The sequence below is a fragment of the Typopeltis vanoorti genome, chromosome 14, assembly GCF_054136105.1.
Source record: "Typopeltis vanoorti isolate ZY-2024b chromosome 14, IOZ_Tvanoo_1.0, whole genome shotgun sequence".
NCBI lineage: Eukaryota > Metazoa > Arthropoda > Arachnida > Uropygi > Thelyphonidae > Typopeltis > Typopeltis vanoorti.
The window spans coordinates 64,051,798-64,066,253 of record NC_143562.1 but is presented as its reverse complement, the minus strand read 5'-3'; the positions used below and the strand labels follow the sequence as shown (position 1 = coordinate 64,066,253).

At 34.3% G+C, this 14,456-nt stretch overlaps 1 protein-coding gene across 1 annotated transcript in view; it reads right to left on the bottom strand.

The window, feature by feature from the left end:
• The window catches only part of Pde11 (Phosphodiesterase 11), a 384,638-nt gene extending 371,533 nt beyond the window's left edge, over positions 1-13,105 (bottom strand). Inside the window, exon 1 of the mRNA XM_090404525.1 lies at positions 12,323-13,105. The gene's annotated coding sequence lies outside the window, so the exon portion shown is untranslated. The remainder of the gene's footprint in view (positions 1-12,322) is intronic.
• Positions 13,106-14,456: the final 1,351 nt, after the last annotated feature.

Here is a 14,456-nt window from a genome sequence, read left to right as displayed (position 1 = left end):
TTGAATAATATAGTTCTAAAATTTCGCTAGAGAAATTCGTGGTGGCACAAGTAAAGACAATAAATGAAAGCAGAAACAGCATTATTGCGAATGTATACAAAAAAAAAAAAAAAAAAAAAAACGGACATTATCTAGGGCAGGGTCAGGAAAACTTTTTTTATGTCAAGTGCTACTTTCAATCTGCAAAGTGTCTTGCGATTACTCATTTTTTTTAAACAAACATACATAAGGGCACTGCAGGAGGTGCTATAAGTAAAACATAAAAATAAAGAAAGCATTTATTATCAGTTATTTAGGACACGGTTGATAATAGTGAAATTGTTCCATGACGGATGACGTCAATTTAGAATCTTAAAAAAAAATCAAATTCCTCACCACCTCCGCAGGCGATGATAATTATCTAAATGGCGTTCGTTCGCCCTTTAGTGAATATCATCGCTTCCTCATCAGTCGACGAGAGGCGCTTCTTCTCTTGGTTATTTGCAAACAGAAACCTTGAATAAATTTCGTTCAAGATCAAAATAAATCAAGAAAGGATTGAATAAGTAAACCCCACTTCTGATTTTCACATTTACTACTAAACAATAAAAGCGCGTTTCTGAAATAAAATAATAATAAAAAAAACTGAAATACGAGAAAGATTCACGAGAGAGAGATTCACGAGACTCAAGCTTCACGAGAGAGATTCGTTTGAAAACAATGAAAAATCCAATGCTATTTGGATTTTTCATTGTTATAAAATAACAATGTTTCACTATTATAAAATAAAGAGAAAAGACTATAAACAAAATTTCAATGAAAAATTTCTTATATGTGAAAGTTAAAAATTAAACAGACATCTTATTCATGACAAATGCACAAAAAGAGAACTTATGCGTAGCATAAAACTTAAGAAACAAGATATTTTTGGTATTGGTATAAAAATGAAAGCCTGGCATAGGAGAAAGAATAAAGCGAGGGAGAGAGAGGGATACATAAATATTGTTTCTCTCTCATGAGAGCATTGTTTTATTGTATTCGCTATTATTGTATACTATTGGATACTTAAATACAGTTCTTTTATTATTTTAATGCCGTCTAACATATAAAAATGTAAAATAAGAGTGTCTTGGAAAAATTTTAGGCGTATTATACAAATAACCTGGCACCACTCAAGTCCCAATTGTGTAATCAATTTGGATTAACATGACTCACCCTTTCGTTTTTGCAATGGAAAGCATCCGAAAACATTAGAAGTTTTTTTTCTGTCTCTGTAAGCTTTTAAGGACATAAAAGCAAATTTAGAATATACACTGCTCCAATAGAAGTAGGAAAAGCAGTACGTGACTACTTAGCTTAATAATGGCATCACGTGCCAGAAGCAAGAAGCACTTTCATGGAAAGAAGACTTCTATAAAAATCGTATCTTGCTCGAGCAGTGCCTTTGAGTGTGTAGTCTCTCTGACCGATAGAGATGATGACATCAGATATAAATGAGCTTCCTCGGCATTTGTAAGCTAATACTCCACAGATCAACGCTCACGAATTAAAAATATAACAGTTGCTTCACACACGAAGTAAAACGATTAACCTACAAACATCGATTTCGTGACTGAGTTAAAAATAGTTGCATGAACAAATCATTGCCGAATACCTCATCATGAATCCAACATAATAATGTATTCTTATCAAATTATTTCTATTTTAGAGGAGAGGAGAAGTTACCAAATAAATAATAACAAAGCTAATAAAAGTGCCTATTCAAATAATAACAAAGCTGTCTTTTCTCCATCAAAATATTTCTAGTTCGCGAATACTCAAGGGCGGCTCGTGCATAGGCACTACGGAACTGCAGCATCCCCCAATTATTTTCGATATATAAATATATTTATTAATTTATTTCTATTTGCTTGTAATATTTAATTTTATCATCAACAATCCTATACAATTCTCTCATTTGGTATAAAAAATAATAAAAATCCATCTTGTAGCACTTAGGAGGGCGAAGGACGCTAGCAGCACTGTGTTGACCACAGTGTCATATTGGTACGCGCGCAAGCATATGCACGTCATAGTGAGATACGAGCTATTAGCGTAATGCGGCACTGTCCGTCGCGCAGTTCCGCTGTTGTTTATATGCAGTTTGCGTCAGTAGTAGAGTGTTCGTAGTGCTTATCGTGTTTACTCTGTCTCTTTAAATATTTGGGCATTACAATTAAAGACATAACATTTGTAATAGTTTTAGAACATTATTGGGATTATGATAATTGTTTATTTTTAAGTAATTTTGAATTATACCAAACTGTATAATTTTATCGATAATAAACAATATTTTTTTAAAAATTTTTACCATAATTTTGATATTTTATCCAAACACGTATACACTGTAATTACAGTGTATATGTATATTTCGAAAGTTACAGTACCCCCACGATTTCAAGCCACGAGCCGCCACTGCAAATACTAATAATAACATGTACGTGCTGATAATGCCTTATTAACAATGTAAAATGGCTTTACTATTACGTCACTGTAGCAAAAATAAAGCAGTATTGTAAATGAACTTTCTTGATACTTGATGGAAATTTAACTTTACACCCGATCGCGTTTAATGACAAGTTAATGTAAATAAGAGATAATAAACGATCGCTTGTTTAGATAATATCTATCTACTTGTCATCTTCAGCAGCTAATAAATATATATTATACCAAGAGAAGCTTGCAGTGATTTCATAAATCACTATGTCATGGCAATCATTTACCTTTTAGAGTGATTGAACGAATCTGATTTAAATTTGGTATTTGCGAAATTTAAATCATATTATAAAATCTGCGTTTTAGTTTCGGTCGCAATTTTTTTTTTCTTTGGATGTTTGTTAATAATTTCTTCCTTCAATATATATCACAATATATTTAAAACATTGCCGTTTTTAATATATTAACTTAATATTCTCAGTTTTTTTTACCGAACACGTCGATCTTAAATGTTTTATAAATTGTTAATTTTCAGGTCTTTCTTTTTTTTACGGTTTATTTTAACTGTGCAGGATAATATTTATATTTCATCAGGAGAAGAGTGGGAAATTGTGAAATGTGCATGGAAATGGAAATTGCTCATAATCAATTATTTGAATATTTCCGTTTTTTACAATGCGACATATGCTCTTAAAAATTATGTCGCAACTATAACTGCCATAGCAGTTATAGTTCGGAGAGCTTGTGAACACATCGGGATTATCGCTTCGTTTCTTTCTTTCTTCTTGCGCGCGCGTGCGTGAATTGATCCAGTTAACATCGTGTGTTGTCCGTGGAGTGTTGGATGTCCGTGATGAATCACGCTACGCTCTTCTGTAAATAGGATCAGCGAATGTGACTCTTGTAGATGACTAGGAAACATCTTATGCTCAGCAGAGTTCATTTGCCCGTGATCAAAATGCAATACTTCTGAGTGAATTGTTTCTCCCAGTATGGACTCGAATCTTTTAATCGTAGCGTCCGAATAGATTAACGCTAACGGATATGTAGCATTTTTGAATAATGCAAAGCTTCCTATATTGCGATAGTTCAAGTTTTTCTTTTCAGTGCATCCATAAAAATTCATCTTTCTATTGCGATACTCATTTTTTTGCGGTGCATGTGCATAAATAATTCTTATTGTTCGCCTCCTCATTTTTAAATTCTCCACATCGCTTTTTGATATTAATATTCGTTTCTTTCCTTACTAGACACTGCCTAAATAAATCTTATTTTAGGTAATAAGAAAATATTAAAAAAAAGTATTTTTTCCAATAAATTAGCACCAAAATGCGAAATTGAAAAAACTGTCTGAATTGTAATTAAATAAAAGTCTTCTGCTAGAAGAAACGGTAGAATCGCAGATGCCCTTTCCACAGAGAGTTAGCAGGACAATCACAGAAAATTCATGCCCATAGCGGGATTCAAACCCTCTTTGGAGAACGGATACGCTAACCACTCGGCCAAACAGGTCAGCCTAAACTGAGATGATATTTAATAAAATGTCATTAATTTTTTTTGTAAATCCCACCTACGAAAATTCAGAAATCTATAGTATGTTAGTGAATGGAGATAATCCAGTAACCATTCTCTGCAGGCAAAATATGAAAAAAAACTCTTTGAAGCCACTTCAGGTCTTAAAGAAGCAAGTATAAGCTCAATAGGCGATGAGTTCATCTACCCCCTAAAGCCATGCAACAAACATACTTGTCTGCATTAGAATTCGAGCTCGCATCCTGTTGGTTGGGAAATGAGGACAATTATCTAATCCTATAATTAAGTCGGGACATTAATTATATTAATTATTATAAAGAGACCAAATCAACTGTCAAATTTAATAAAATAAAAACAAATAAATTCGAAGTAGAAGAAGGAGTTATGCAGCTGCCGGCTCTCACCAAATTTATTTACTATCTCGAAGAAATATGCAAAATCCATAGCCAAAAAATCAGGTCTACAAATAAATGACACCAATATCAACCGCATTAGATACGCAGACGATAATAGTGTCGTCTGCATTAGATATGCAGACGATACTATTATTCTTGCAGAATCTAGACAACGATTGGAAAAGAATAAAAATTTTAAATGAAGAGTGCAAACTTTTGGAAAGAAAATCAGTCTAAACCAGGGGTGTCCAACCTTTTAGCTTCCCTGGGCCACATTGGAAGATGACGAGTTGTTTTGGGCCACACATAAAATACACTAACACTGACGATAGCTGATGAGCAAAAAAACGTAGAATGTATAGTTAACCTATTTAAGTAATTTAAACTTCATTAATTCATGAATTTTTTATTATAAAAGTAAAAGACAAGACAGCAACATGAAATTAGTGAGATGTTTCACATTGTTTTTGAGACACAAATGCTTCGATATTTGGTTCGATGGAAGTAGTTGCAATTCTCAGTGAGTTCTCAAGGTGCTCATCAGATATTTTGGCTCTAGTTTTATTCTTCGTGTGCTTCATCCTTGAAAATACCTGCTCACAAATGTAGGTGCTTCCAAATTGCGATGACATGAATAAAGCATGATTGTGAAGCGAGGGTTATTTTTCTCTGGGAGTATATATCTTATAGAAATCCAGTAAAGAGACATGATCAAATTTTTCTTTAAGTTGAATGTCAGATTGTAGCTCTATGCATTCCATTTGAAAATTGGCAGGTAATATGTTTATGTCGACTGAAAATGGATTCGCAAATATACCAAAAGACTGATGATTTTTCCAGAAATCTTGTAACCTGTTCTCAAATTCCTGTATCAAATCGAAAAGCAAGGCTGCATATTTTTCGTAGTTCACAGGGCCGTGTTTAGCCAACGTGTCGAAATGCGTAAAATCGTTTGCCTTAATTTGAGATTGCCATAGTTTCAGTTTCATTTCGAACGCTCTTATAGTTTGAAACATTGTATTGATCAGTTGATTTTCACCTTGAAGAGTCATGTTTAACTCATTTAAATGAGCGGTCAAGTGTACTAAAAATGCCAAATCTGTGAGCCAGTTTTCGTAGTCAAGTTCTGGCACAAATTTTGTTTTTAATTCCATAAACGACTTGATTTCATTTCGCAAATCATAAAATCTTTTCAACATTTTACCTCGACTTAACCATCTTACTTCCGAAAAGTAAATGATGTCCCCATAGTCAGCATCCATAAATTTAAGGAATTCCTGGAATTGGCGATGATTCAATCCCTTGGACCTTATGAAATTTACGGCCTTGATGACAATCTGTATAACGTTATCCATCTTTAAAGCTTTTGAGCATAAATTTTCTTGGTGTACTATGCAGTGATATTTCATCATACTTAAATTTTGGGAGGCAATTGCATCGTCTTCTATTAATTTTACAAGTCCATCTCTTTTACTTATCATCGCCGGGGCACCACCACTAGCTATACCAGATATGTTCACAATGGACAAAGAAAATCGCTTTAACGTATTTTTCATATAAATCTCTTGATTTAGATGTGTGTCTTTTAATGACACTAAAGAAGCCATTTCTTCAGTGATATTATATTCGTCATCAATACCTCTAATAAAAATTGCCAATTGAGCTATATTAGTGAAATCAGTACTTTCGTCTATCGTCAAAGCACAAAATTTAAAATTAACAGCTCTACTCTCCAAACCTTTTTCGACAATTTTCCTATTTCATCAATTCGCCTGGCTATAGTCTGGCGAGACAAACTGATTTTAGAAAAGTCCCCTTTTATATCAGGGCAAATTATATCTGCCACGCTTTCCATACATTGCTTAATAAACTCACCATCGGCATACGGTTTTGATTTTTTTGCTATCAGGTTTGCAACCACATACTTAGCTTTTACAATAGAATCCGTTTCAGTTATTTTTTTTAAAAAAAAGCTTCGTTGAGATTATAGACTTTTTTCAGTTCCGCTATTTTGTCTTTACGACACATTCCTTGATACGCACTAAATTTCGCAGCATGTGTTTGCGTGTAATGTCTTTTTAAATTGTAGTCTTTGAAAACTGGCACAAATTCCCTACAAAATAAGCAGATTGCCTTAGTATTTGCCTCGACATAAAAGTAGTCATCTCTCCACTTTTCGTTGAACAATCTTCTTCCTTCTATAATTTTTCTTTTTTTTTTTTTTTGGTTCGGTTTTCTTTGGAGACGTTGTGGAAGCCATGCTGGAATTTAAAAAAAAAAAAAAATAGAAAATTAGAAAGCTAGGTTTAATAATCACCAAATCGCCAAATTTTTACTACTAAAAAAATTACTCGCCAAATCTCCACAAACACACGTAACGTCTGCACCTTTCTTCGGTGTCAACTCGACTATTTACAATTACACATTGAAAGCCGTACCAGCGTACACATGGCGCACATAGAGAGACATCTATTGCGTGGTAAAAGTAGGAAGCAAGAGCGCTAGCACACCATTTATTATGTCGAGAAGTAACTACTCGCATGGGCGGCAATTTTGAATAATTACAATTATTTGAGAATGATTTTATGAATCTCACATTGCTAAAGAACGTGTTAAATTCAAAAGTTCATTGCTTATAAATTAATCGCATGTTAAAATTGTATTTGTAGTATTATTAATGGTATTTTTTAGCCACAATCTCATAAAGTTTGTAAGTTTACGATTTTTTGTTGGGCAGCATTCATATCCGTCCTGGGCCGCGGGTTGGACAAGCCGGGTCTAAACAAAACTAAAACAATGAAAATACGAAGGGATGAGGGAAAAAATTCAATAAACTTATAAAATCATATACTTGAACACGTAAACCAATTTATATATCTTGGCAGTCTCGTTATTAATAACCTCGACAACACAAAAATACAGACTTTACATAGGAGATCTAATATGAATAAATTAAACAAAATATGGAAAAATAACAGCATTTAAAAAGCCTCAAACTAAAACTCTATAAAACCATTATTATACCCACGGCAACATATTGGAAACTCGATCAGAAAATTAGTGCTAGCATAAATACTTTATATTTATATCATACAAGTAAATTCAGAGTATTTTTGAACAAAATGCTCTCGTTGTTGTTGTTGTTTTTTTCGTTTTCTTTTTTAATCTTTTTGAACAATAAAAGGGGGGGGGAGGAATATTTGCCTATCTTCCTTCTTTTCATCGATAAACTCGAGACTCGATTGGCTTACTTGCTCATTTATTAGCCGCGAATTAAACAGAATTTAACATCTGTTTTAGTTTCTTATTCATTCTTGCCACGAATTAATCAAATGTTCTCAACACTTCCAAACTGGTCATCATAGGTTTGAGGCATACTTCCATTACAGAACAACTTCCGCGAGGAAGAGGAGGGAACGTTGGCCTACGAAGCACTTCACAAAAGGAAAATCTAATGAATAACATGTGTGTATAAATAAATATTGCAATTATTGCAATATTTATTGCAATTATTTGTTATAATTGGAGTCATAATTGGTGTCATAATTGGAGTGTCTCTCCAGACCACTGACAACGAATTTATTTTGGACAAACATATCAAATCTCATATCTGAATACTCAACACCTAACTCTTCTTGCGTTATTTTTATTGTTAAAACAATAAAAATAACGTGATTTATGGATTTTTATTTATCTGTTCGTTACAGATACGAAGTGCTAAACGTCATTCCCCTCGAACAACAAAGGCACAGAAACGCGAGCGGAGATCCGGCACCAAAACACTACCGTATAGTGTTCTCAAGTGCCGTGGAGAGTTGTTGACTACACATATTAGACACAAGAATCAGGTCTTGTTTCGATCAGCCGGTGGGCTCCTGTTCTACGCTGAGTATTATTGATCCGCCATGTTTATTCGTCGAGATATTACGACAGGGCACAGCCTAAAACTTTAAGGAGTGAAATTCCAATTGCTGAAAGAGTGCAATTTGAAAATGGCTAAAAACAGCCCAAAATATTATATTTCTCCGCAGGTCGTATTTGTTTAGTGTGCGTGCGTGTGTGTGTAGATATATATGTGTGTATATATATATATATATATATATATATATATATATATATATATATATATATATATGTGCTATATGTATATTTATATACATATACATATGGCGCATTTGTCCCGGGGTAGGCTATTATTTTTGACTGTTTTATTTATTTATTTTTTTTCTTTTACGACTAACTTTAGAGTCCAAACATGGAACTTGACTACACCACTTGCGATCTCCAATAAGCGGGCCGATGAACTTCATCTCCCATATAAAGATATCCATAAACATCCTTGTCCAGAGGGATTCGAACACTTAGCCTGCAGTTTAGATAGCGACTAGGTTATTCCAAGTTTATTACCAGCTTGTGATTAACCTTTCAAAGTGTTCAAAGCTAATACAAATACAACGTAAACTTGATCCTTTTATACTCTTCAACGAATGCGCCAAGACTTTTTTATGAGTGAAACACATGAGTGAACATTTTTCAAATCAACACAAAAGCTTATTTTAAATGATGCATCGCTTAATGTTGTTGGACAAAAAAAAAAAAAATCGCCTCTCAGGACTGCTCTTCCTTGAAACTCCTTCAAGGGCTGCAGTGTAATTAATAATAATACTAATAAACACATTATTAACAACTAAACTGTAATATAAACGTGTTATTAATAATACGTAAGCGTTCGATTACTAAGTTTAGTACAATTTTTAATCCTCTTTCTTCACAACTGGTGAGTGCGGTCAGTATTTCCACTGCTTCTTTCGTAAATATTTAATATAATAAAACCTTGGAAATGACAAGCAATGCGGTGATGCCGTCTGATATAAACCCACACGTTTCAAGGTGACAGTGTTTTTCTAGCAAAATATTTACAGTCAATAAGATGATAACGAATCTTCTGAAAGGCGCGCGCACACACACACACAGAGACACGCGCGCGCGTTTACTTCCTCTAGCTGTAGGTGACATCAATCTCGTGAATCACTTATTCCTAACAAATCAGACCTAAATAAAACCTAGTCTTGGCAATAATTACATCGTTTCTTGGAACTAAGATTTTATCTCAAATACCTGTCAAGAAAGAACAGGATGTTTTTTTTTTTTTTTATATATTATATGGATTAATAAATACAGGTAACGCTGTCAACATGAGATTGTGAAAATTGCAGAGAGAAGATTTACCTTATACTCCAGGACGATACCCATACAGGCTAATACTGAGAAAAAAAAATCCAAAAATCACTAATGGATTGGTTATATATATATATATATATATATATATATATATATATATATATATATATATATATATATATATATATATATATATATATATCATAAGTCTACTAATCTATCCATGACAACTAGAAACTTACCGCGACTGTGGAATTAATCTGGTCATCAATTCAGGGAAATGCAGAAGAATTGTTTACAATGACGTATTTCCAATTCCCCCTTAGCGATTTTATTAGGCCTAATAGGGTCTCGGCTCACACCTAAATTTCAAGGTCGTCGTATGTTCAAGTCACATCTTCGGAAAGATAAAATACAAATTTTTCGATAAGTTAGCATTTTTTGTGCTATTTAAAAAAAAAAAAAAATAAGAAGAAAAATGAAATGCTCTTGAAAGCGATAGCAATCCAAACCATCTTAGTGGCATGAACTACCTATGTCATGAGATAACTTGTATCATTTAAATTCCCGATTCTGAAACAGTGGATCGTATTTCTGCCTTTTATTAACATGCCTTTTAAGAAAGAAGGTTAGTGACCCATGAGAAATTAAAGCATCTGATAAATGAGCATGAAATAAAAAGAGAATAACACAGAATAAAAACAATAAAAAAAAGAAATGAGTTATTATCACAGAAAGTGATACGGAAATATATATATACAGAGAGAAAGAGAGAGAGAGAGAGAGAGAGAGAGAGAGAGAGAGAGAGAGAGGATGTAATAATACTGTAATAGTAATATCTCTAAAATATCTTACAGATCTTTTAGAGATATGTACATGTAAATTTGTACATGTAGTACCGGTACTGTACGGAATTGCAATTTTTTAACGTCCCCTAAGTTTTCTTCCTTCGTGCCTCCTAATCTGGAAACCATTTCTTTACTTCCTTTATAGATAACGTTCTGGATAGAAGCATTATTTAAAAAATAAATGAAGTTAATTTCCTCTTCGATACGGCTTTGCAGCAGGGTTATGGTTAGTGTCACGATGTTTTGTTGCTGTTGTTGTTTTGGGTAGTTAATCCCCTTTTGATCCATCGGTTGAATTTGTGACAGGATATTGAGAATAAATCCATCGGTTGAATTTGTGACAGGATATTGAGAATAAAGCCTGCGAAAAAGTATCTAACGGTGAGAAACAAACTCTTCTGGATGAACTAGTACAGTTCGTACTGGCAGGCTTTCAAATATTTTCAGTTACAGCACGATTTAAGGTAGAAGGAACTCCTTATGTTTATGATTTAATTAAATAGTTCGCTGGCAAATTAGATTCTAGTTGTGAATAACTGAGTATGAAGATAAAAACGAATTCGAATTCACAAAAGTTATTTCGTAACTATATAGCTGTTTTAGAGGTATTAAGCAAACGTTTTTTTGAATAATATTCCAAACATTATTCCGAAAAATTATACTTGCTAGCCCTTCCTCTCAAATGAATTCTAGAGCCTGCCTATATTTTTAACCCTGCGGAGGTCGCGTGTATCTGAGAGATACATTCATTACTAGTATGTGTTAAAATGCGATAAAACTTTAAAAAAAAAACACTGCAAATATAACACATGATGGGTTATTTATTTTCAGTTACAATCTAGAAATTATTGAACAAAGAAACAAAATAAAAAAAAACTAAATCAATACTATACTGACATCGGAGGTCGCGGTATCTCTCAGATACAATTTACTATGAACTATCATACACCTTTACATAACACGTGTTAAGCCAAAACTGACCGCATAAACAGTGTGGAATATACTCGTAATATAGGCATGCGAGCTACTCATGACCTCCAAGCTATGTGTAAGAATATTTATATTAAACAATTTGCCTTTGTATCTGTCACGACCTCCGCAGGGTTAAAGATATATGCAAGCATCCATGCATGTCAAATAATCTTAGAACTTATCAACTATCTATGAACTAAACTAATTGATAATATCAAAATTATTCCAATAGATGGCACTTATTTATGGCGCCATCTGTTGAATCTATTCAAATATCTCGCATTTCTAAACATAACAGTATTATATGCAACTGCGAACTATGTTTAATAAACAACGAAAGATGTACACAAATCAGAACCGGAATGAGCGCAACTACGCAGAGAATATTATTCGTACTTGCATCATCTCCGACCCCTGAACTTAATCCCTATCAGGACTCTCGAGCTACCATAATAAATTTTAAAGTTCATCGCCCCATTGATTTGATGTTCCTTTCACAACTTCCACAATCAAATAGCCCTGTTTGATTTCAGGGGTTGTTAGAATATACCGAGGACGAAAGATTGGCTTTTTTTCTTTGTGTGTGTGTGGGGGGGGGGGGGGGGGATTGAAACCTCTTCTGTCCGAAAATCTAAAGTTTGCGGGACTGTAACTGATATAAACATAGCACAAAAACAGTAATCCACCTTGAGGAACTTTTTTTGTATATATATATATATATATATATATATATATATATATATATATATATATATATATATATATATATATATATATTATATATATATATTTCGGAATTAATATATATATATATACATTATATATATACTGCACGGATTTTGTTATTGTTCATAAAAAAGATTCCACAATAAATAACGAACTGAAAGAGAACACAATTAACACAGGTAGATTAATTTTCGAAAGGAGGCCAAACATTACCTTGAATTGATCATTTCTTCCTGGATGCAAACCGTTTTAAGTCTGACAGAAACGACAATCTCTGCGAAGTACTAGACGCTCAAAAAATGCTGTCTATCTCTGATTACGAAACTGCACGTGAGGTATTTAACGTTCAGTAGCCACTTATCCAAAGGATTTTAAATGCGGACAATCAGAGCATCGTAACCATTACGTTAAAAGGCTTTCTCCACACACTCACGCACGCACGCACGCACGCACACACAAACAACGTGCTCTTGTGACGTTCGGAGGCAGGAGGCACTCTCGTGTTAATCGGGCACGCGACGCCGAGCACACATACACAGACGCGCACGTGTGCGAGTTATCCCATGGCAGACGGATGCTGCCGACAGGCTCGAAGCTGTTGGTACCACTCCATACCGCTAACCACGTGGGTGAGAAGCACCAGGCACGTGCTCCGCACGAGGGTTCCGTAAGAAAGCACCGATGTCCATAGCGAGAACCCCCTCGGACGGGAGAAAAAAAAAGGAAAGATACGCAGCACGAGACCCGGGATGCGAACGTTCCTTTCGCCTTCACCTGAGTATGTCGGTGATCAAGCCAGATCGACCTGTCGAAGTGCCGAGAAACGATCCCGCTTGCCGAACGTTATAATCAACCGATGCACGACTATCACGCCGAACGACGTTCATTAGAACACGATAACGCTGTGCGGATGCCTAGCGAAAGAAAAAGTCTATCCACCTCTCACGCATAATCTGAAATAACGTCACTGGGGATACACAACACTCCGAAAATGACCGCAGATACTATTAGATTGCAAAGGGCGGCGCCGATTCACTGATCCATTCGACGCTAGACCAGCGCCTGTACAGCGACTTTATCAGCATGACAGACTCCATGACACAAGTATTAAGAATACAATCTGGCGCCATCTCGGAGTGATGTGAGGAACTGCAATTGTTCCAACAGAAGAAAGAGGGAGAAGTATTGAATCTAAGCGGTAATTAAATTTCACTGTGCAAAATTTAATCAAAAGTATACCACAAATTAAAAAAAAAATACTCCAGTAATTACCTGTTATGATTTCTTCGTGAAAATAAATGGAATAATAAAATATTTTTTGTTATTATCTAATAAATACTGTCTGATTAGCTGAATAAACAGAACTTTTGCTCTCCAACGAATATTCCACTGTGGACGATAGTGAATATCTCTAGGAAGAATTGTACATAATGTTCAACTTAATTTTTTCTGCTTTTTATTTAGGAATCCGTGATTTCTAATCTTTGATGTTTGGACAGTTTATTTTAATTTTATACGTTTTAAATAGAAAAATAATTGCATTTAGTTTTCACTCTTTCGGAAAATGGTAGTTAGTAGTAGCGATTTTCCATAAAAAAAAAAAAATTAAAAAAAGCCGGCCAATTTTCAAAATACGTGCTTTGACGTCACCACCAAACGTGTTTGTTTTTAGCAGGCAACTGAAGCAAATCGATTCGTGTTCGCCATAAGAAACCTAACAATTCCTTGAATCACTTTCTTAAGCACGCTTGTCTGAATTCACAAAACTTGGTTCGTTTTTTTTTTCTTTGATTTATATCAGCGAGGAAATCAAAATAACATCGCCTCCGACTTTTACTAGTCAGTCCATCTCCTCTGAATTTTAATTATTTCCTAATATTTTTATTTACTCTCTGTTCTATTACTGAAGTACACGCGCAAATAAAGAAATAAAACAGGAAATCCTATCCCGTGATCATATACAGGACGTTAGCAGTTTATATTTAGCAAACTGATGTTGATGTAAATGTCTTCAAAACAGAAGTTCAGAGTTTTAAGCGCAGCGAAGTCACGCTGTTCTTTAAATAGAGACGCACTGTAAGCGTAATAATGAAGTTTGTATTTCACACGTGCGTTGCCAAACGAATGACATGGGCACCCATAAAATACATACGCTACGTGATATAGTACTAAGAGGCTAAGGCATCAAATAATTGTTAGCAAATATTTCATTTGAAATGGACAATGTCCACAAAGCCATTATTTGTAACTCGCATCAATCACATTATTACTTACCTAGGATGCAGAGCAACTACTCCATGTAGTTGCTCTGCATCCTGAGTGCCAAAAAATACCGATTCAGGTCGCA